The 24,290-nt window shown below is 42.4% G+C and overlaps 1 protein-coding gene, 1 long non-coding RNA gene and 1 pseudogene across 2 annotated transcripts in view; 2 read left to right on the forward strand and 1 right to left on the reverse strand.

Annotated features, from left to right (window-relative positions):
* Positions 1-24,290, reverse strand: part of FANCB (FA complementation group B) — a 214,778-nt gene that overhangs the window by 20,952 nt on the left and 169,536 nt on the right. The window contains exon 11 of the transcript XR_009184463.2: positions 6,796-6,936. The gene's annotated coding sequence lies outside the window, so the exon portion shown is untranslated. The remainder of the gene's footprint in view (positions 1-6,795; positions 6,937-24,290) is intronic.
* On the forward strand, positions 12,650-13,045 carry LOC101427215 (small ribosomal subunit protein eS26 pseudogene; annotated as a pseudogene).
* LOC131277284 (uncharacterized) lies at positions 18,615-20,763 on the forward strand. Its single transcript, XR_009184464.1, has 2 exons — positions 18,615-18,928; positions 20,564-20,763. It is a non-coding gene; the product is annotated as an uncharacterized lncRNA (long non-coding RNA).

The following is a 24,290-nucleotide window of genomic DNA, read 5'->3' on the forward strand; positions in this document are numbered from 1 at the left end:
CTCAGAATCCTAATGTGTAAAACAGTACCTATTTCAGATAATTATTATGAAATTTAAATTAGTTAGCATATGTCAAGTGTTTAGAATAGTAACTGGCACATAGTAAGGGTTCAACAAATATTATTAGCATTAATTTAAGGCAACATATACAATTAATATTTGTTAAATAAAATAATAAAATAACAAGTGTCAGCACTGAAAACAGCTTACATTCAAGCCATTAACATTACAAAATATTTTTGTAATGAGTTTGGTGCTTTCTCTATGCATAGTCTTTTTTTTTTTTTTAAGATTTATTTATTTATTTAATTCCCCCCCTCCCCTGGTTGTCTGTTCTTGGTGTCTATTTGCTGCGTCTTGTTTCTTTGTCCGCTTCTGTTGTCGTCAGCAGCACGGGAAGTGTGGGCGGCGCCATTCCTGGACAGGCTGCACTTTCTTTTCACGCTGGGCGGCTTTCCTCACAGGCGCACTCCTTGCGCGTGGGGCTTCCCCACGCGGGGGACACCCTTGCGTGGCAAGGCACTCCTTGCGTGCATCAGCACTGCGCATGGCCAGCTCCACACGGGTCAAGGAGGCCCGGGGTTTGAACCGCGGACCTCCCATATGGTAGACGGACGCCCTAACCACTGGACCAAAGTCCGTTTCCCTATGCATAGTCTTTTTAAGCATCAATGAAAATTTGCTTTATTAGAGAGAAGGGCTGTAGGAGCAAAGAGGGAGAAGAGGAAAATGCTTTCTTTCCCTTCCCCTTCAGGGAGAAAAATTTTAAACAGGGCCGCAGAGAAGCAGTATTATTTCTAAGAGACCATGCTAGGAAAATGGAATTGCTTTTCTGAAAAAAAGTAGAAGATTAATACCTGGAAGGTCTAAAATGTAATTATGGTATTGATCTCAGGAAAGCCTTGGTTCTCTCTCTCTTTTTTTTTTTTTTTTTTCATTTTTTTCTCTTCAGGATCATTAGAATGGGCTCCAGGTCAGGGTCTGCAGACTGCAAAGGATCTGAACATAATGCATCAAGGCAGGCAAAAAGGTCCTATTTGGATCCTGAGAGTCACCTCTCAAGGTAACATCCAATTTGTGCAGGCACTGGTTCCCTTTTATCATGCCATTTTTCATAATGGATTTGGGTTCTGGCAACAAGAGCCCATGAATCAGCTCCCTAAGAAGGCACTGTGTCCTAGCTCCATCCAACCTAGAGACTGACTTCCAGGAAACCCCAAACCTCTGCATTGACAGCAAATTAAAGGCAATCTGACATCTTTCCTCTCTAGCCCCACTGAGGAGATTATTTTCTTTTTCTGATTCTAGCTATACCTCGCCAGCTTCTTTCCTTTCTAATCAGTTCAGAATCCTGCAATGACAGTCACCTTTCCAGGTTGGTTAGACAAATACACACCCCAACCATGTTGGCTGGTTGGCTCTGGTGGCCTCCACACCCAGTGGAAGACTTGAGGATGATGACCGGGGGACTCTAGATTTTTAAGAAACAGCCTCAGCAAGCACTCATGTAAATATTGTAGCGACAGCAAAGGGGATGGGGAGACAAGCTGGAGATGTACTTGAGGACTTTGGGGGACAGTTGATTCGATGGCTGTATTTTTACTACATCATTCCATCAAAACTCATAGGATCTCATGCCTTCCTTCATAGAGCTTCACAAACTGAAGGGAATTTTGTGTGGCTGGATCTTCTTATTCTGGAGTGGGAATGAGAAATGAGACAAGAGAGGAAAGCAGGGATGAAGATACAAACTCACATGCCTGGTTAAGGATCTTGAGATGTATCCTATAAGTAATGAAATGTCATGCAAGGTTTTAAGCAGGGGAGGGATAAGGTCAGATTTGCTTTTCAGAACATAATTCTCACTATAAAATACAGAGGATAGCAAATAACAGAGGGTGATGAAATAAAGGGGATCTCTAAAGTTCTGAATTTTAATATTCTTGTTGAAATCTGACAAGATCCATCTATGGCCAAACATAATTTGAACAAAGGAGAACTTCCAGCCTGGACAAAGACAGAAGCAAATTGGGCCCTTAGAAACCTGGATAAAAATTTTTACCAGTTAAAATTTGGCAAAATCCACCATGTTACCAGCTAAAAATTCAGCAACATCCTACTTCCAGTTATAGTTGGGAGTAAGCAGGATATGAAAAACAGTGAGGTAGGATTGCATGCACCATTGTTAAAGAACATAGTCTTTAGCATTGGCTGGACCTAGGTTCAAGTCTCAAAAATGCCACTTTCTGTTCTTTTCTGTTCCAGTTCCTTTGATGTCTTGCTTAGTTTCTGGGGTTCTTGGTATCCCCATCTCTAATGGCAATAATAACAGCAACAACCAATATGCAAGGACATTGTGAGACTCATGCATATAACGTTTTAGGACCTGTATTATAGGGTTTGTGGTAGGGCTTCCATCTCCCTAACTGGGTTGTTTCTTTATGTGTGCCAGGAGCTCACTAGGGTATTCCTCCTCTGAAGGCGGCTGGTCGGCTGCAGCTCATGGACGGGTTCCGCTATCCTCACGCTGCCGGCGTGAGATATGGGTTGTCGGGGCGACTTCTCTTGCCTCGCTCCCGGAACCGCCGGGGTCGCAAACCAGCTGCGGTGAAGAGGACCACGCTACGAACTCACACGAACACCAGTTGGAAGAAACAAGAGACTTTATTAGGAGGGCCAGCGCATGTGGGCTCATGCACAATCTGCAGACGGTTCAGGGAAGAAGAGTGGAAGGGGGAATATATAGGGATATGGTAATTTAGGGGAGGTGCATGTGCCTTGGCCTTGCCCCATGACTCAGCACTTCATGACTCATCATGACTCGGCACTCATGACTCACCATGACTCAGCACTCCTGACTCGTCATGACTCAGCAGCTATGAGTCAGCATTGTGATGGCACCCAGGCCCACAACACGGCCTATGCTCCCTACACTCCTCCTAGCCTCTTGCAGGCCCTCCTTGGAAAGGAAGAGTGACTGAATCTAATTGGAGAGTTTGAAGGTGTCTCCTGCCCCACCTTTCCCCTTTTTCTTGGGGGCTGTCAGCCCTCCAAAACTGTGTCATGCTCTAGTCTTGCCTTATTTTGAAGTGGACCTTCCCCTCCAGGGAAAACCTACAGTTCTCAAGTACCATCTACGACTGAACAGATTGACTTAATCTAAAATGCAGAATTTTAAATCCCACTTGCCCACAGATATAAACCATATTTTTCAATAGCAGCCCTCTTTACAATAAAAGTGAAACAGGTACACCTCATAGAATATGTCTCCAGTTAATGTGTTCTCAGGAGAATGCCTCTTCATTTTTAATAGCCAAACTTCACGTAAGTACTTTTCAGTGGAATGATGGTTGTATTAAAGAAATTGTATTTCCACCTTAAAAAAATCAATGCAAACTTTTTAACAAAACTGTGCGGGAAACATCTCAGGTTTCATTCCAAATACAACCGGATGCTTAGATGGATCAGAATCATGCAAAGATACTTTGAAGTGCTCCAAATGTCAAGAAAGAAGATCCGTGGTTTGGATGTTAACAACCATATTAATTGTTCGGTGTCAAGGAAGCAATGTTTTAAGCATTTTACCCCCTGGTATAACAGTTTTCTTTTTTACATATGGCCATTTTAATTTGTTCTAGTGGATTGAGGGTTGATTTAAAATACATAGCAATTTTTTCCCATTTAAAATACTAGGAAAGGACTCCTCTTTTGCATTTTCATGTAGAATATTGGATTTAATTAACAGAAAACCAATATTAAAGCAAGAGATGTCTGCATTTTGGCCTTCCCTCTGCCTCATCTGTTTATCCGATTTTTTGATTGGTTTACAACTCAATAGGGAAAGCAGATGGTTATTTGTTGGCCTCCACTAATAAACAGAAGATGGCAAATGTGACAGGATATCACTTCTGAGATCAGGGTACAAAAGACTACGACTTCTGCCTTGCCCTCTTTCTAGCTATTCTTACTTGGAAAGGAACTAAGGGTGACCTCTGGCCAACAGCCAGCAAGAAACTGAGGCCCTCGTCCAATAGCCTGTGAGGAACTGAATCCTGCCAACAACCATGTAATTGAGCTTAGAAACAATTCCTCCACCATTTGAGCCTTAAGTTGATTGCAGTCTTGTTCAACATTTAGAGTTCAGCCTTATGAGAGACTCTGAGCCAGAGAACCCAGCAGAGCCATGCACAGATTCCTGACCTATTAAGACAGTGCAATAATAAATGTTTGTTGTATTAAGTTGCTAAATTTGGAGGCAATTTGTTATGCAGCAATAGATAACTAATACACTCAGTAAATGTATGCTGAATGAAAGAATAAATGGATGACTTAATTAGTACCCAAAGAGCTAAAATGATTTGAGTCCTTAAGTACTTCCATACAGGAAATGAGCCAAGGTTTTCTGAATGTGCTCTGGTGCTTGAAGAAAACTAAATAGGCCACTTGCCAAAGCTTGGTTAGGTTACACCAATTTAAATCAAGGCTAAATTTAGAAGAACTTTAAGGTCATTAACCCAAGGCCCTCATTTTACAGATGCTGAAACTCAAGCTCCAATGAGCTAATTGAGTGCCCAGGGCCACAGACTCAATAGCAACATCATGCGAGAACCCAGGTCTCCTGTCTCCCACTTCAGGGCTCTTCCATGGCATCCCATGGTGGTGTTTACCAGAAAGGAAGATCAGAGTGGGCTGGAAGATTCCTCAGTGTAGAAAGCAAGGCTTAAACAGGGCTTTGAAGAGTGGATAGGCTTAGGGAAAGCATTCCACACAAAGGGATGACATGACAGAAAAAACAGTGATGGGACTACACCTTGTGTGAGGGACTGGGAGTCAAAAATCTCCAGGATTTGGTCATTATCTTGAAGCTCATATGAAAGGAGAATGTGGGAAGTCCTGGGAAAAAATGGTACATGGAAGGACAAGAGGGCAGTAGAGGAAGAAGGACAAAATTGGTAGACAGGCAAACCAAGGCAGGAATCACATATGCATGTGATTTAACAGCAGGTGGCCAGAGTGAACGTGGAAATAAGATAAAGGGCTGGGCGGGAAGAGATAGTGGGCAGCAGAATTTGGGAAACTTGCTAGTATAACAGTCTTGAAACAGAAGGAAAGAGGAAAGGCTACACCTATAGATATAAGGCTCAGATCTTCGCTGAGAATATGCCAAATTCCTTACCTGGATCTTGTGGCATTTGGGTTCTCACTTATGTGATCATATGGGCTTCAAAACATGGCTCTGCCTCAAGAGACTTGCAATGCCTACACTCTGGTTTCTTGGACTTACCCCACTCAGCTAACATGGAGGTGAAGAAGGTCAACCACCACAGCAGGGAGCCAAGAGTGCCTACAACTGAAAGCAGCAAGATTGCATCCAGCATCCATGTGGAATCTAAGCCCCCTCTTGATATAGATGTGGAGTGGACACAACCATTCCAAGGTCCACAGGATGGAGGAATAGAGTATGGATTAGAGTGGACTTACTGATATTTTATTCATGAACTATTGTGATTAGTAATCAAAGAAAATATGGCATTGGTGTGGAGAAAGTGGCCATGTTGGCTGCTGGGGGTAGGGAGTGGGAGGAAGAGATGTGATGTGGGGGCATTTTTGGGACTTGGAGTTGTCCTGGGTGGTGCTGCAGGGACAGTTACCGGACATTGTATGTCCTCCCATGGCCCACTGGGTGGACTGTGGGAGAGTGTGGGCTATGGTGTGGACCATTGACCATGAGGTGCAGCAGTGCTCAGAGATGTATTCACCAAATGCAATGAATGTCTCATGATGATGGAGGAGGTTGTTGTTAAGGGGGGAAGGAGTGGGGTTAGGGGGGTAAGGGGTATATGGGGACCTTATATTTTTTAATGTAACATTAAAAAAATAAATTAAAAAATATTAAAAAAACAAAAACAAAAAAACAGAGAGGGCTCTGTAAAATGGTCCATCTACATGGATGTACATTACAGTCATGCTAATAGAGCTTTGGGAACTGACATGCAAAATTAGCCCAGAAGAAGTCAGCTTTAAAGAAATTATTGAGACACTTTTGATTTCTTTAAATTACTGATTCCTCAGATTCAGATTGAAGACTCCCAAGTGTAACAGCTTGTCAAAATATGGTTTGGTAGATTCTGCTATAAATCCCTGACTCCTGACACAGACACTGGAGAGTCAGAGAGGAGCCAAAAGGACAGAGGACTGGAGTCACAAGTCTGGACTAGTGTAGTAATGATTGAACCTTTCCACACTTTGTTTTCCTCAACTGTCCAATGGAGACAATAATAGTTGCCTGTCCTATCTCACAAAGCTTCTGTAAAGGTTGAAGTTTGAAAAGCATAAAAAGGGCTGTACAAATGTGTGGCTATATATAAAAAGAGGTTCCACTGAGTTTTAAACTCTATCTGTGAAAAGGCCTTTCTTCACTCTGTAATGGCTTCCTTTACAAAGAACAAAGAGGTTCAAAGGATAAATCAGATAAAAGTGTGTCACATTGTCAGTGTACAATGTGTGAAGCAATAAATAATGGGTCTTAAACTGATTCAATATGATAATGGGATTAAGCCCCTGCGAAGGAGCATTTAATTCCTATGATCCCCGTCAGTAACAAGAGGCAGGAAAGTAAGTCTTCCAGCTTTCAGTCATGGAAGAAGTGGCAGAATCCAAATGACTAAGGCAGAAGGGAATGGTGATGGGCTTGGGGACATCCCTGGTGTATTAGTTAGGTAATTCTAGCTGTTTTAACAGACAAGTCCTTAAATCTCAGAGGTTCAATACAACAGAAGTTTATCATTCACTCACCCATAATCCAAATGGGTGTTTATGATCTGCAGGTATCTTTCCTCTCTTCCAAGCAATGATTCAGGGACCAAGCTCCTTTGATCTTGTGACTCCACCATCATCAGGGGCTCAAAGACTACTGCTGAGTCCTCTGCAGAAAAACTAGGGCGAACAAGGAACACCTGTTTTCAATTACTTGCACCTGGAGATGACACACATCACCCACACACACACACCCATATTCCTGTGATGTGAACTCGTCACTTGAACCCCTTAGACACTAGGGATATAGGAAATGTAGTTCCTGGTATGCCAGAAACACATTGGCACTCTGAAATGGAAGCCTAAATCTTTGGGGGCCTAGTGGTCAACTCTGCCTCACCTCACATAGTTTACCAGTGCTGCTATCACAAATCCCACAAACTGTTTTTTGGGTAACAAGAATTTGTTGGCTCAGTTTCGAGGCTTTCTTCTTCCCAGAATCAGTTGCATTCTGGTGCCGGCTTGTTGGCCATCTTTGTGGTTCCTTGGTTTGTATTTCTGCCTCCCATCATATGGGGCTGTCCTCTCTTTTCTTTTCCAGGTTTCCACTTCCAGCTTCTCCCTGTGGACTTCTTATAAAGTCTCCAGTCATCCAGATTAAACCCCACCATCAGTTATTTGGGCCACAAAATAACTAAAATAACATCTTCAAGAAGTCCTATTTACAATGGTTTCACAAGAATGTGGATTAAGATTAACAACATGTGATTGTTGCAGTAAATGATTCAACCTACCATAGTCTTGATAATGCAGATCTCTACTCTTTTGCCTCATTTCCTTTAGCCAGCATTTCTAGGCAATACACACTTCAAAGGTTTTCATAGTTAGAAACATTACTGATAAAACAAACAGCATTGCTGGGAAAGCCATCACCATTTATTTTAAACCAAATAAAAATAGCCCTTCAAGGTTATATATCAGAGCTCTGGAGCTTATGTGACGGCATCATTAAGAACATGCTTTAAAGCCAAACCAAACCAAGTTCTAATCCTTGGTCCAGTCCAAACAATGAGTGGCCTTGGACAATTTTTAACTCTTTGCAAACAGTGTTCATCAGCAACATAAACTCAAAAATAAGATCCTGAAAGGATTTTGTGAAGACTCATTGAGATGACATGGAAAGTGCTTGGCTCATAAAAGTTACTCACAAAATAGTGCCCTCACAGCATCTACTGAATTCAAACATAAGCATCCCTTATGGCCCAGCAATTCCATGCCCAGGTATACACCCAGTGCATATATATGCTCACCAAAAGACAATTACCCAAATTTTCAGAGCAGCACTATCCAAATTGGCTAAAGACCAGAAACTATATACATGCTCACTGTGATAGTCTGAAGCTTTTTGTGGATCCCAGGAAAGATAGTGCTCTTGGAGCTAATCCATTCCTGTGGGCATGTGACCTTTTGACTGGTTTGGATTCAGCTGGGTTGGGGATATGGCTTTCATTAGATTACTTCAGTTCAGTGTGACCCAGGGTGGCTCTTGGTCCTCTTGCTGGAGTCTTTTATAAACAGAGGACTGAAAGCAGAGACACAAAGAGAAAAAGCTGAAGAGATGGGGAGAAGGAACCCAGGTGCTCAGAGAGGAATACAGAAGAGAGGAAACCACAGATGGAGAAGTCAGAATATGAAGCAGATGCCTCCATGTGCCTTGCCACATGGAAGGAGTCCAGGATCACCAGTAGCCAACCTTTGGTGAGACAGCATCTCTGATGATATCTTAATTTGAACATTTTCACAGCCTCAGAACTGTAAGCTTTTAACCTAATAAATTTCCATTATAAAAGCTAACCCATTTCTGGTACATGCTCCTAGCAGCTTCAGCAAACTTAAACACTCACCAAAAGTAGAATGGATAAATACATTGTGATATATTCTTATATGAATTACTATATATCAATGAAAATGAACAAACTACAGCTACATGCACCAATGTGGATGGATCACACAAACACAATATTAACCAAAAGCTGCAAAAGAATACCTACTGTGTAATTCCATTTATATAAAGTTTCAAAGATATGAAATTAATCCATGTTGTTAGAAATTACAATGATGGTTAACCCTTGGAGAAGATCTACTGAATGGAAATAGGCATGAGAGTGGCTTGTGTTTTGCAGGTAATGTTCTCCTTTTGGGTGGGGATGCTGGTTTCAGAGTGTGTTCAGTTTGTGAAAATTCATTAAGCTGTACACTTACATCAATAAAAAATTTAAAACAAACCAACAGTGTCCCCCTCCCCTGAAAGAGCCCTCACAGCACTTAAATATTTCTCACTGTGGGTTGCTAGACTTTGGAAGGGGGGGGGGAGAGGATAAAGAGAGCAGGAAGGGAGAAATTTGAAAGTAATCCATAAAGAGAGGAGATGGTGAGGACTTCAAATAACCAAGAGCCAGAGAGATCTACTACTTATTTAAATCATGCCATTTTCTAACATATACCCCCCAAATGCCTGCCAATTGCAAAATGGTCCAGGACACTTTTTCACATTGCCCCTGTGTGGCAGTTTGAGATAACTTATGAATTCCAAAAAGAGAGATTGTTTGTAAACTGGTCTGTTTCTCTGGATGTGATACCCTTTGATTGTATTAAATTCAGCTGAATGGTCATGGCAGATGGAGTTCAGTGCCGTGTCAGTTGGCCCTTCTTTGGAGTTTGTGTTTGTGTGTGATGGAGCTGGACTCAGATGTGATCTTTTTTCACAAGCCTCTACTGTTACTTTTACCAGAACTGTAGTTGGTACTGGGGTTTAATATATACCCAGGGGACCTGAATCTCTGGACTGACCTTATGATAGCCAGGCCCTGAGCCTCAACAGACTTCAGCTCCTACACTCTGGTTTATTGGACTTACCCCACTCAGCTAACATGGAATTGAAGAATGTCAACCACCACACCAGGGAGCCAAGAGTGCCTACAACTGAAAGAAGGAGGATTGCATCCAGCATCCATGTGGAATCTAAGCCCCCTCTTGATATAGATGTGGAGTGGACACAACCATTCCAAGGTTCACAGGATGGAGGTATAGAATATGGATTAGAGTGGACTTACTGATATTCTATTCATGAACTATTGTGATTAGTAATCAAAGAAAATGTGGCATTGGTGTGGGGAATGGGAGGAAGAGATGAGATGTGGAGGTGTTTTCGGGACTTGGAGTTGTCCTGGGTGATGCTGCAGGGACAGTTACCGGACACTGTATGTCCTCCCATGGCCCACTGGGTGGACTGTGGGAGAGTGTGGGCTATGATGTGGACTATTGACCATGAGGTGCAGCGGTGCTCAGAGATGTATTCACCAAATGCAATGAATGTCTCATAATGATGGAGGAGATTGTTGCTATGGGGAGATGAGTGGGGTGAGGGGGGTGGGGGGTATATGGGGACCTCATATTTTTTTAGTGTAATATTAAAAAAATAAAGACAAAAAATATTGCTAGAAAGTTCTTGTAGGAATCGGTATCAGCTAATTTTTTAAAATTTCCTCAGTTGTCTAGTTTTTTCATTTTACTTCTTAAAAACTATTTTCAAACTTAGAGAAAAGGTACAAGTATAGTACAAATAATGCCCATATAATTTTACCCAGACTGATAAAATTTTAATATTTTGCCATACTTGCTTCTCTCTTCTTCTTCCCTTTTTCCTCGCTCTCTCTCTTTTTCTGACACACACATGCATGCACACTGTTTTAATTGCCTCCTAGTCACCCCATTGGTGAGGGAGGGCTTCCTATTCTAGGGTTATGGGGATAGCCAAACATACGACACTCAGTGTTGGATTGATAAAATGCACAGCTGGTTTATTAATCACATACACTCACAGTTTGTGGAAAGAGGACACCACACACCACACAGGGCTACACAAAGGTTACACTCAGGAGCAGAGTGAACAACCAAGTGCTTTGGGAGGCTGGCATTATAATAACAAAAGTATGGGATGGAGACAACCAGCAAGATAGCGGCAGCGTAAGGTGCTTCAAAAGTCAGCTCGTCTCCTCTTGACATAGAGGTGCAATGGACACAACCAATCCAATGTCCACATAGAAGAGGTGGTATTGGATTGAGAAAAGTGGACATGGTGGACGATGGGTATGGGGAAAGGCAGGAAGAGATGAGAGGTGGAGGTGTCTTTGGGACATGGAGCTGCCCTGGATGGTGCTTCAGAGGCAATCACCGGACATTGTAAATCCTCACAGGGCCCACTGGATGGAATGGAGGAGAGTATGGGCCATGATGTGGACCATTGACTATGAGGTGCAGAGGTGCCCAAAGATGTACTTACCAAATCCAATGGATGTGTCATGATGATGGGAACGAGTGTTTTGGGGGGGAGAGGGTGGGTGAGGGAGTGGGGTTGAATGGGACCTCACATATATATTTTTGATGTAATATTATTACAAAGTCAATAAAAAAAAAAAAAGTCAGCTCGTGCTACAGCGCAGTTAGTAATCACCCAGAGTTACCTAAGGCACCTGTTTGGGGGTTCTGAGAGACCAGAAGAGGATCCTGCAACATCCTTGAAAGAATGGAAGCAGGAGACTGCCCATCTGCAGAGAAGATTCGTAAATAGAGCACTCCACACCACGGAGGCCAGTGTCCATCCTCCACTGGAGGCACAAGCCGCCTCAGGAGCTATTCCATGGCTGTAATGGAAAGCTCCCTTCCCAAAAACAGGGGAGGAAGAGACAGTTGGGCACCAACTTCAACTACTGATCAGTAAATTCAGTGGGCTAAAGTAAAACCCTGGTAGAGAACAGCTTCTTTTCACCCAGATCAAATTGCAGCTCTAGCCTAAACCCCAGCCCCACCTCTGGCAGGGAGGAAGCTGGGGGAACCTGTGCCAGCCTCTCCAGGAAAATACAGGCCATGCTGTGGAGGCTGGTGATCATCCTATTTTGGCAGTGCAAGCCACCTCAGGAGTTATTCTGTAGCTGGAATTGGAAGCTCCATTTCCCAAAAACGGAGAGGAAGAGATTGTTGGCCACTGATTTCAGCTATTGATTAGTAAATTCAGTTGGCTAAAGTATATCCCTAAGAACAGTTGAAGTTTGAACCGGTCCAAGTTGGAAAGAGGCCGGTACCTGTCATTTTAATTCCACCCACAGCATGAGGGGAAGCTGGTCTAATTGAAAATCACAGTGATTGTAGGGACTGGTTTCTTTCACCCAGATCGGTCTGCAGTCCTAGCCTAGGCTTCAACCCCATCTCTGCCAGGGAGGAAGCTGGCAGGCCCTGCACCAGGCATTCTGGATAACTGCAGGTATATTCAGCTGGCACAAACTGAATAGTGGGGAGTCTATCAGGGCAACTGTGGTCATTTTGGGCCTGCATGGCATAGATTGCTGCCTACAACTGCAGTTCCATCCCTGCGCCAGGCTGGGGAGAAAGCGGTGTGAAGCCTCATCAATCTCTCTGGGCAAATACAGTCTAGGCCTGCATGACTTGGACTATTCCACACTGCTGTGGCTCTGTCCCTACCCCTGGGAAAGGAGAAAGTTGGGAGAAACTTCATGGGTCCCTGGGGCAATGAGGGCAGCTTGAGCCTCCACAGCTTATAGCACCAATTACATCCCTGGCTCTTACTATACAACCAGCAAGGGAGAAAGGGCAAGAAAGCCCTAAACTAAAGAGAGAAACAGCACCCAAAATAAATACTTTAGTAAGCCAGATGCCAAGACACCAACAAAAAATTACAATCTACACCATGAAACAGAAAGATATGACCCAGTTAAAGGAACAAGACAAGCCTTCAGATGACATAAAGGAGTTAAGACAACTAATCATAGGTGTTCAAACAAATCTCCTTAATAAATTCAGTGAGATGGCTAAAGAGATGAAGGATATTAAGAAGACATTGGGCTTTTCTGTGTTCACTTCTGAGATGACAAAGAAAAGAAGGAACAATGGTCATGCCAAAAAGGGTCACAGCCATGTGCAGCCTATTCACTGCACGAACTGTGCCCGCTGTGTGCCCAAGGATAAGACGATTAAGAAATTTGTCCTTCGAGGTATAGTAGAGGCCACAGCCGTCAGGGACATTTCTGAAGCAAGTGTCTTCGATGTTTATGTGCTTTCTAAGCTGTATGTGAAACCACATTATTGCACGAGTTGTGCCATTCACAGCAAGGTGGTCAGAAACCGGTCTCGTGAAGCTCGGAAGGACCGAACACCCCCACTCCAATTTAGACCTGTGGGTGCTGCTCCACGACCTCCACTGAGACTCATGTAAGGAGCTGAGTCTTTAAAGACTGAAGAAATATTACTTTCTGGGGGGAAAAAACACAATAAAATGGAAATTAAACTTAAAAAAAAAAGAAGACATTGGATGAACACGAAGAATTTGAAAGCATACAAAGAAAAATAGCAAATCTTAAAGGAAAGAAAGGCACAATAAATGAAATTAATATACACTGGAATCATATAATGGCAGATTTGAGGAGGCAGAAGAAAGGATTGGTGAGCGTGAAGAAATGGCCTCTGAAAGTGAATATATGAAAGAACAGGTGAAGAAAAGAATGGAAAAATTTCAACAAGTTCTCAGGGAACTAAACAACAGCAAGAGACATGCAAACACACATGTCATGGGTGTCCCAGAAGGAGAAGAGAAGGGAAAAGGGGCAGAAGGAATATTTGAGGAAATAATGGTAGAAAATTTCCCAACCCTATTGAAGGATATATCCATGTCCAAGAAGCACAACATACTCCCATCCAAATAAATCTGAATAGACCAACTCTGAGACACATACTAATCAGAATGTCAAATGCCAAAGGCAAAGAGAATTCTGAGAACAGCAAGAGAAAAGCAATGCATAACATATAAGGGATACCCAATAAGATTAAGTGCCGATTTCTCATCAGAAACCATGGAGGCAAGAAGACAGTGGTATGATATATTTAAGATACTGCAAGAGAAAAATTTCCAGCCATGAATCTAATATGCCCAAAAATGAGGGCAAGTTTAGAATATTCACAGATAAACAGAAACTGAGAGAGTTTGTAACCAAGAGACTGGCTTTAAAGGAAATACTAAAGTGTGTGCTACAGCCTGAAAAGATAAAAGAGGAGAGAGAGTCCTGAAAGAGAGTCTAGAAATGAAGATTATATCAATAAAAGTAACTAAAAGCACCAAAAGAGTGGTGAAAATAAAATATGACAGATAAAACCCAAATATTCAGGAATAAACTTAACCAATGATGTAAAGCACTTTTATTTAGAAAACTACAACTCACTGTTAAAAGAAATTTTAAAAAGACGTAAATAATTAGAAGAACATTCCATGCTCATGGATTGGAAGACTAAATATCATTAAGATGTCAATTCTATTCAAATTGATATACAGATTCAATGCAATCCCAAAAAAAAATCCACAAGCATTTTTAAAATAAGTGAAAAATATGATTATCAAATTTATTTGGAAGCATAAGGGGTCCTGATAGCCAGAAACATCTTAAAAACAAAATGTGAAGCTGGAGGACTTTCATTTCTGGACTTGAAATCATATTACCTAGCTTTAGTGGTAAAAACAGCATGGTACTGGCATAAAGACAGATACATAGCCCAATAGGACCAAATTGATGGTTCAGAAACAGACCCTCACATCTACAGTCAAGTGGTTTTTGGCTAGCCTGTCAAACCCACCCAGCTTGGGAAGAACAGTCCATTCAACAAATGGTGCTGAGAGAACTGGATATCCATAGCCAAAAGAAGGAAAGAGGACCCCTATCTCACAACTTATAAAAATTAGTTCAAAATGGATCAAAAACCTAAATAAAAAGGCAAGAACCATAAAGCTCCTAGAAGAAAATGTAGGAAAATATCTTCAAGACCTGGTGGTAGTTAGTAGATTCTTAAAGGAGATAAGAGGAAGACTGAGATGGACTACTGATGTCTAATGTATATAGAAGTTTTAATTAGCTTTAAACTGTAAAAGTGTGGAAATGTATAGAGTTGATGATAACACATTATAGTAACAGTTGTTTTACAAATGGGAATGTGGCTGAAAATGGTAGTCTAGAGATGTAAATGCCAATTGACAGAAAGCTAGAGAATAATCTAGGGACTGAATAGCACAGTAAACCCATAGGTGGATGAGAATTGTGGTTGATGGTACAGATGCAAGAGAGTCCCTGGTGAGCTAGAGCAGATGTACATCATTATTGCAGGGTGGTGGGAATGTGGAAAAGCATGAGAAAAATACAACTGGAGTGAGCTATGAACTGTGGTTAACAGTAATAATGTAATAGTCATGCATCTATGCCAAAGATGTACTGTGCTGATAATGGAGGAGTATGGAAAATGTGTGCCAAAAATACACTGTGGACCTGGTAATAATCTGATGTTATCTCATCTGATGTTCCACCACAGTGTGGTGTGTTGATAGGAGGTGTGTTGTTTGGGATTGCTGCACATGTACATGATTGTTTTGTAAGTTTACAACTCCTGTCATAAAAATACATTTAAAAATAATAGGGTGGGTTGGGGGAAAATACACCAAATGTAAGATAAGGACTATATTTAGTAGTAAGATTTTGACAATATTCTTTCATAATTTGTAACAAATATCTCACAACAGTGTAAGGCATTGGTGGTGGGTTTATATAGGGGACCACTGTACGATGTTATGTATGTTTGCTTTGTAAATTCACAACTTTTACTATACAGTTATTGTTTATGTATGTTCATGTATAAATTATATAAAAATAATTATAATAATAGGGTGGGTTGGGGAAAATGCTTTGGTTAGTGGTAATATTTTGAGGATGCTCTTTAATCATTAGTTAAAAATGTTTCATAACAATGCAAGGTGTTGGTGGTAGGGTGAGGTATGAGAGCCCTTTATGATATTATACATGTTTGTTTTATAAGTTCACAACTATATCTATACACTTATTTTTCATGTATGTATATGTATGAATGATATACTTCAATACATTTTTTTTAAATGGAAAAAAAGTATGGGGTGCCCCTGGTTACCATAAGAGGATGTGATTGGCTTATTTGAATAATTCCACAGGCTGCTAGAGAACTGAAACATAGTCCTCATGGATTAACAGGAACTGAGCCTGGTCCTTTTTGATAAAGAGAGTTGATTTCCTAGAAAGCCTTATCTGTGGAGGCAGAATGGGGATGGGGAACTTGCTGTTAGGGGATTTCAGGCCCTCCAGTTTCTCCCAGATGTTGAGGCAATGCATAATATTGGGCCTTAATTTTAAGTCTTACAGCACAAACAAATATTTCGTTATTATTCATTTTTCTCAAATAATGGAGAGTAGGTTGCATAAATCAAGTCATAATATATCAGTGTATATTTCCTAATAAGAAGGATATTTTCTTACAGAATCACGATATAGTTATCACGTACAGGAAAATTCATAGTGTTACAATATTTCTATCTCTGCAGTCCATCTCCCAATTTTGTCAATTGTCTAAACAATGTCCTTTGGAGCATTTCCCCCCTACAGTACAGGATCCAGTCCAAGATTACATATGTTTGATTTTCACACCCTTTTACTCTCCCACAATTTGGAACAGTTCTTTGGTCTTTCTTTTATTTCATGACATTGACATTAAAAAAAAATACAGGGCATTTTTGAGATAGAATGTTTTTTAATTTAGATTAGTTTTTGCTGCATCACAAACCACCCCCAAACTTAGTGGTTTAAAACAAACACTTGGGAAACGGACTTGGCCCAGTGGTTAGGGTGTCCATCTACCATATGGGAGGTCCGCGGTTCAAACCCCGGGCCTCCTTGACCCGTGTGGAGCTGGCCCACGCGCAGTGCTGATGCGCGCAAGGTGTGCCATGCCACCCAGGGGTGTCCCCCGCGTAGGGAAGCCCCACGCGCAAGGAGTGCGCCCCGTAAGGAGAGCCGCCTAGCGCATAAGAAAGTGCAGCCTGCCCAGGAATGGCGCCGCCCACACTTCCCGTGGCTGCTGACAACAACAGAAGCGAACAAGACGGCAGCAAATAGACTACAGAGAATAGACAACCGGGGGAGGGGGGGAAATTAAAGAAATAAATAAATCTTTTAAAAAAAAACAACAAACACTTATTACAACAAAAATTTTTCATTTCTCACAACTTGGTGGGTTAGCTAGATGGTGCTCCTGATTTAGGTAAGCCAGCTGGGTTAAGGCTGGGTGATCTAGGATGACCTTACTCACATGTCTGAAATTGGTTGAATATTACCTGGGGTGATAAGGATAACTTAGCCATGTGTCTCTCGTCATCTAATAGGGTAACCATGGCTCATTCACTTGGTGGTGGTTGCAGCGTTTTCAAGTTCACCAAGAGAACAAGCCCCAAGGTACAAACACTTCCCAAGGCTTTGCTTGTATCATGTTTGTCAATGTCCCACTGGCCAAAGAAAGACACAAGATCAGCCAGGTGGGAGGGCACTCTCATAGATCATGAATAGGATTAGAATAATTTGTGATCAGTTTTACAATCTACCATAGCAGCTAAAAGCAGAGGATAAGCTATTCAAGGAAGAAAGAAAATGTTATTAATGAAATGAGGAGAAAAGGCATAAGCCTCCGAAGAAGGGAGGTGAGGACACTTATATGTACAGCCTTTCAGGAACCTCCAATCAAGATGCCAAGGCCAGTAAGGGAAAAGGGCTTGTAACGCAAGCTGCCTAATACCGGGTTTGTCACCCCTGCTTTTTTATTGGTCAAAAGGGGTCAAAGAAATGTAATGCTCTCTCTCTCTCTGAAACTATAATTCAACTAACACTAACAGCTGAAGATAGAGAATTGTGTACAGCATAAGAGTTCCCTATTATAGGGAAAACCATGACCAGAGAATGACAGGAGAGGAAAATTGACGATCTGCCTCCCTGTTGTGGCAACGAGTGGAAGTACTGGGCTATGGCAAAAAGAGCCCATATCTCCTTTAAAGGCAGCAGCTGCTCTTTCATTATGACTGTGTGCTACGATGCAATAATGAAGCCCACTGGATGCCAGATCTGCCACTTTTTCAAGAAAGTATGGAAATTTGGATTTGAATGTGAAATACACAGATTTCTAAATGTTGGTTTAAGTGTTTTTAAGAGCAAATCCACAGGTTGAATTAGGTGCAAGGGCTATGAATTTGCAAATTTGGCTCTAGACTTCTCTAACCTGAAATTTAAAAATTCAAACTACAAGAAGGGAAAGGACTACAAAATTGAACAATTAGAAAGCTCAATCCAATATAATACCTCTCTTAGCCCATGACTATCTAAACTATACCTTCATTCATGCTCAATAACTTCAGGATAATAGAATAAACTGCAAAGGAAATCGCAAAAAAATAGCTTTAGGATATAGCATCACATAACACTTAGAGGATCTATGATTGAAATTTGTAATACTGGCGTATGTAGATATGTAAGAAGTAATGGAAAACTGACAGCAGATGAACCCCACACCATTTCTGAAATCAAAAGACGGAACTTCTTGCTTAAGGAAGGGAGAGTTCTGCTGGTCAGGCAGTCTCTCTAAGCAAAGCAAACCTCTTTGGTGGTTTTTTGGGGGTTACACTGGTTGTAGAGACAGCAGTGGTAGGCCTTAGAAGCATGGCCCTGGAGCGAGTCCATGGCCGATCAGCTGTCAAAGTGTGAGGCTGTCGCTGGCTGGCTGTCAGGGGGCTCTATGAAGATCAGACAGCTTTAGAACCTGTTCTGGGGTTTGCTTATCACCATGGCTAGAGAATGGTCTGTCTTTTCCTAGGAATGTGGGGGCTTCCAGTACATTCTAGAACTGTGTGGACTAATGCGGGACACTGCAAAGGCTGAATCGTCATGGCCTTATATGGGAAAAGTCACCATTTCACAGTAAGCTTTGTGAGAAGTCCCTACCTCACGGGGTGTGGCTCCTCTGTGAGGTCACGCCTGCCCAAGTATAAATTCAGGGCCACATCTCATCTCAACCTAAGACGACGCCCTCTCTCTACACAGAGAAGTGGACCTTGCCCATTGCTGCCCGGGCATTACGATGAAGAGAAGCAAAGTAGTTCATCAAAGAAACAGGCGCTCTGAGTGCCTCAAGAACAGAGTTAAAAAGAATAATAAGAGAAGGCGCGGGATACTGAAGAAGAAAAGGGGGAAGAAAATAAGAAAGCAAGGTAAAGGTAAGGTACTCTCATCTTCTACAACTACATTTAGAGTGAGAACAGACTCATTCAGACAGCTGGTTAACTCCAGTTTTTATATACTCGTAGGAAAGAGGGCCTGACTCCCATGACTGACTTTTCCCCCTTCAATAGCACATCCCTAGACTTGGGTAAAATAGGATATAAGGTATCTCCGCAGAAATACGAAGCCCCAGTTAGGTGTCATATGAAATCCCCCTCTCCTGACTTCTCATGTAAAAAGTGTCATAGGCAGCCTTAAGAGAGAAGGTTCCCAAAGAGGGCCACAGGGGTAGGTGAGAAGAGGAGGAAGAACCTTGCTGGGCATGCAGTACCAAATGGCAATGCCACATTTTCAGTCTACCCTTATACCTAAAGTCTACCTATCTACCCTTGCAGTATGAAATCTACCTCTACTCCCCACCAAATTGGTAGGATGCAAAGAATGGCCTTTAAGCTATATGACAACAGGACAAGTTATTTCTCACAAATGCCCATACATGCATCTGTTCCTCAAATATATACTGAGCACTTACTAAAGGCAGAGGATTCAAGGCAAAATAGTACCATGGTCTTCATTTGGGGTGATGGGAAAGTTCTGGTAATGAATGGTGGTGAGGGTAGCACATTGTCACTGTGATTAATCCTATGGAATGATATGCTTGCAAGTAGTTGAGATGGGAAAGTTTGTTGTATATATGGTTTTACAATTTAAAAAATTAAAGAGACAGTGGAATATTATGGGGAAGAAAATGCCCAAAAGGACATTGGGATATGTGAAAAAACTTGTGTTCATCACCTGATGAATGGGTAAACAAATGTGGTATAACCTCACAATGGAATATTATTGAGTCATGTTAAGGGTGGAGGAGTGGGGTGAGGGGGGTGAGGGGCATATGGGGACCTCATATTTTTTTAATGTAACATTAAAATAAAGAGAAAAAAAGGCAATGAAGTACTGATACGTGCTACAACACAGATGAACCTCCAAAAAACATTACACACTGGGGAGCTGGTGTAGCTCAGTGGTTGAATACTGGCTTCACACATCCAAAGTAGGGGTGGAAAGGAAAAAGCCTCATGAGGGGGTTTTCTGAGGTAGAAGGGATGGGATTTGTTGAAGGGACACACAGCGGTGAGAAAAATTATGATAAGCTGTGAAAACTGGGTGGAGGGTGGACGGGGGATGCATGGAGACTAGAGGAAAATCAGGTTTCAGGAAGGCCCACTGATGGATGCGGCAGGCATAAACCTATTTAGAAAGCGAGGTTTCCATAAAGAGTGAAGAAAGGGAGCACTAGGAAGGTGTGAATGGTGTGGTGATGGTTAAGCCTGGGGGCGAGTGGATAAAGAGGGCATGAAGGAGTGGCTTAGAAGGTGGGAGTCCGTGGCAGAGACAACTAGCCAGAAGAAGGGGAGAAGGCCATTCTGGATGGAACTAACTAACTCTCATGTGGAGGGTGTGTTGACTCCACATGTTTAACCGAGGATGCCTTCTCTGCCCAGCATTCACCTGCATTCCAATTAGTTAAGCGTTGGGAGCATGCTGTGCTTCTCTCTAGAGCTAACAACGTTACTATGGGCAAAGGCCCCATTCAGACAGTGGCCCTCATGCTTCTCCTGCTTGCTTTACAGTTACATTTAGAAGAACGGCTGTCTTTGAAGGGAATGTTCCACCAACTAGAGCAAGCCGGAAGTCCACCCGATCCATGATGTCTTCTAAGAAATAAAGCAGCCGAGTCCTTTCAGTTACCAGGAAAAAAACAATGGTTAAAATCAAGGTCCCTTACTTCAGAAAACATCAAAACCAGACTCAATAAACCTTGTGTGATTAATTCTTTGTGTGGTTCACAGTGATTGTGATAGCAATAGTCTCTCATACTAGGCTTGCCTCTTTTCAATTCATTCTCCAAAATTTAGCTAGGAAGATATATTTTGAATGAATTTCGATCTTTTTTTTTAAAGATTTATTTATTTCTCTCCCCTTACCCCGCCAACCCCAGTTGTCTGTTCTCTGTGTCCATTTGCTGCGTCTTTGTCCGCCTCTGTTGTTGTCAGAGGCACGGGAATCTGTTTCTTTTCGTTGCATCATCTTGTTTTGTCAGCTCTCTGTGTGTGTGGCACCATCCCTGGGCAGGCTGCACTTTCACGCTGGGCGGCTCTCCTTATGGGGCGCACTCCTTGCGCATGGGGCTCCCCTATGCAGGGGACACCCCTGCGTGGCAGGACAGTCCTTGCGCGCATCAGCACTGCACATGGGCCAGCTCCACACGGGTCAAGGAGGCCTGGGGTTTGAACCACGGACCTCCCTTGTGGTAGACGGAAGCCCTATCCACTGGGCCAAGTCCACTGCCTGAATTTCAATCTTTATTTCACTTACTTTAACCCTTGAATGACTTCCTCAGAATAAAGTCCAAACTTTAACATGGCTTATAGGGCACTGAGCAATCTAGCCCTGGTCTCCCTTTCTAATCTGTTTTGAGACCACTTTCTTCTCTGAACACTTGTATTTCAGAGAGTGGTCTAGCCAGAGGTTGGAAAGGTAGGCCAGGGCTAGATTGCTCATTGCCTTGTAAGCCACAGTAGAAGGCCCCTCTCCTTGATATGACTTTATTCTATGACCCAATTCCACCTCTAGCTATCTACTCAATATTTGTTGTTCACCAAAGCATGCACAAGGATGTTCATATTATACTACATGTAATAGCCCCAAACCAGTAACATGAATGAATAAATTGTGGTATCTTCTTCAAAGGGAATACACTATACAGCCATGGAACAAAATGTAACTACAGCTCTACACAACAACCTGAATGAATCTTACAAGCACAGCATTGGGCCAGGTATAGAAACCAGGTACGGAAGAGCACATACTACATTATTCCAATAAGAACAGTCAAAACTAAACAAGTCAGGACAGCGTTACCCTTGAGGCAGGTGGGGTGGGGCTGGGGAGGTCAGGTTACTGTCGAATGGGGCACAGGGCAGGATTCTGGGGGTCTGGTAATACTCTGCTTCTTGATCTGGGTGGTGATAGTTGCATGGGAGCTCACTTTGTCAAACTTAGGATTTGTGCACTCTTCTGTAAGTCATAACACAGTAGTTTTACATTTTAAAAAAGTTCTATGCCTTCTTCTGGAATACTCTTCATCTCTCCTAACTTCTGCTCTTCTAACTCTCAAAATTACTTCCTCCAGAAGCCCTTACCTGAATTGCTAAGACTATTTTAACTCTCCCTGCTATGTGTTCTAAAATTCCCTGTTTTTCTCCTAACAACTATCCACATTTAATTGCAACTTCTACTTAAATCAGATTTTGCAGATTGGCTTTATACATCTTTTCAGGCACATTATGAAAGTGCAAAAGTTTTAACAAAAGGCATTTGAAGACAATAAAATTTAATAATTCCCTTCCAAGGGTAGAATAGTGGCCCTAATGCTGTAAAAAAGATAAAAGTGTGTACCGTTAGTTATCTATGGCTGTGTAAAAAATTACCATAAACCTAGCAGCTTAAAACAATGCACGTTTATTATCTCACAGTTTCCATGAGTCAGAAGTCCAGGCACAGCTTAGCCGGGTCCTCTGCAACCTCACAAGGCCACAAGGTGTCAGCTGGGCTGTGTCCCTTTCTGGAGCCTCAGGACCCTCTTGCAAGCTCACATGGGTGCTGATGGAATTCAGTTCCTTGCCGCTGTAGGACTGAGGTCCCCGATTTCTTACTGGCCATCATCCAAAGACCACTCTCTACTTCTAGAGCCCACCCACATGCCTTGCTTCCTCACAGGCCTCTCAACATGGCAGCTTACTTCTCCCAAGCCAGCAAGGGAGAGTCTCAGGGTCCAGTCTTCTAAGAGGGATTGTATTGTAATATAATGCAATCACAGGACTGACAGCCCGCCAACATTGTCATATTCTATTGGCTAGAAGTAGTCACAGGCTCCACCTGCACTCAAGGACTGGCATTATAAAAGGGCATGACTCATTGGGGGATCTTTAAAATCTGTCTACCACAAAAGGATAATATATAGAGTGTGGGGAGGGTTTTTCCAGCAATATTCAAATCCCACAGACCAGGGTTTGGGAGCAGCCTCCAAGATGACACCCAGTGATCACACCCTCCTGTATCCTCTCCCATGCTGTATCAGGGTTGGTCTATATGACCAATAGAAAAGGGCAGAGGTGATAGCAGGTGACTTCAGAAACTAGATCATAAAAGCCATTATGACTTCTACCCCTCTGCTGTCACTTGTTCTCAGGGAAGCCAGCCACCATCTCAAGGCGATGCTCAAACAACTCCTTGGAGAGGCCCATGTGGTGAGAAACTGAGGCCTGCCAGTGTGGTCCCCAGATAAATTACAGAATGCCAGTGAAATCTGAAGTTCAGATAAACAACAAATAATTTTTTTGTATAAGTATGTCCCAAATAATGCATGTAGCATCCTTATACTAAAAAAATATTGTTCATCAGAAGTTCAAATTTAACTTAGTATCTTGATTTTTGTTTGTTTTCCAAAATCTGGCAAACATATCTGCCAATAGCCATATGAGTGAGGTGAATCTCCCAGTCCAGCTTTGGTCAAATCTCCATCTGATGGTAGCCCCAGCTAATATCTTGACTGCAACCTCCTGAGATATCCTAAATCAGAACCTCCTGGCTAAGCTGCTCCCAAATTCCTGACACATGGAAACTGGGATATTGCATATTTGTCATTTAGAGCCACTAAATTTGGAAAGCAATTTGTTACAGTGTCTTAGTTTTCTTGTCTATTACAAATACCACAATATGGGTTGGCTCAAACAATGGGAATTTATTGGCTTATGGTTTGAGGCTAGAAAAGTCCAAACTTTAGGTGTCACAAGGCAATGCTTTCTCCCCAAAGTCTCTAACATTCTGGTGCTGGCTGCCAGCGATACTTGGGGTTTCTTGGCTTGTATCTCTGCTTCCCAACATCCTATGGCAATGTCCTCCTTTTCCTTCCAGGCTCCATTGACTTCCAGCTTCTGGCTTCTCATCTAAGCCTGAATTTCTTCTGTTTATAAAGGCCTCCAGTAATCTGGATTAAGGCCCACCCTCATTCAGTCAGGCCACACCTTAACTAAAAATAACTTCTTCAAGGGGTTCTATTTACAGTGGGTTCACACCCACAGGAATGCAGATTATGAGATGTGGGGGCGTTTTTGGGACTTGGAGTTGTCCTGGGTGGTGCTGCAGGGACAGTTACTGGACCTTGTATGTCCTCCCAAGGCCCACTGGGTGGACTGTGGGAGAGTGTGGGCTATGGTGTGGACCATTGACCATGAGGTGCAGCAGTGCTCAGAGATGTATTCACCAAATGCAATGAATGTCTCATGATGATGGAGG

Source organism: Dasypus novemcinctus, chromosome X (genome assembly GCF_030445035.2).
Source record: "Dasypus novemcinctus isolate mDasNov1 chromosome X, mDasNov1.1.hap2, whole genome shotgun sequence".
In the NCBI taxonomy this organism is placed as follows: domain Eukaryota; kingdom Metazoa; phylum Chordata; class Mammalia; order Cingulata; family Dasypodidae; genus Dasypus; species Dasypus novemcinctus.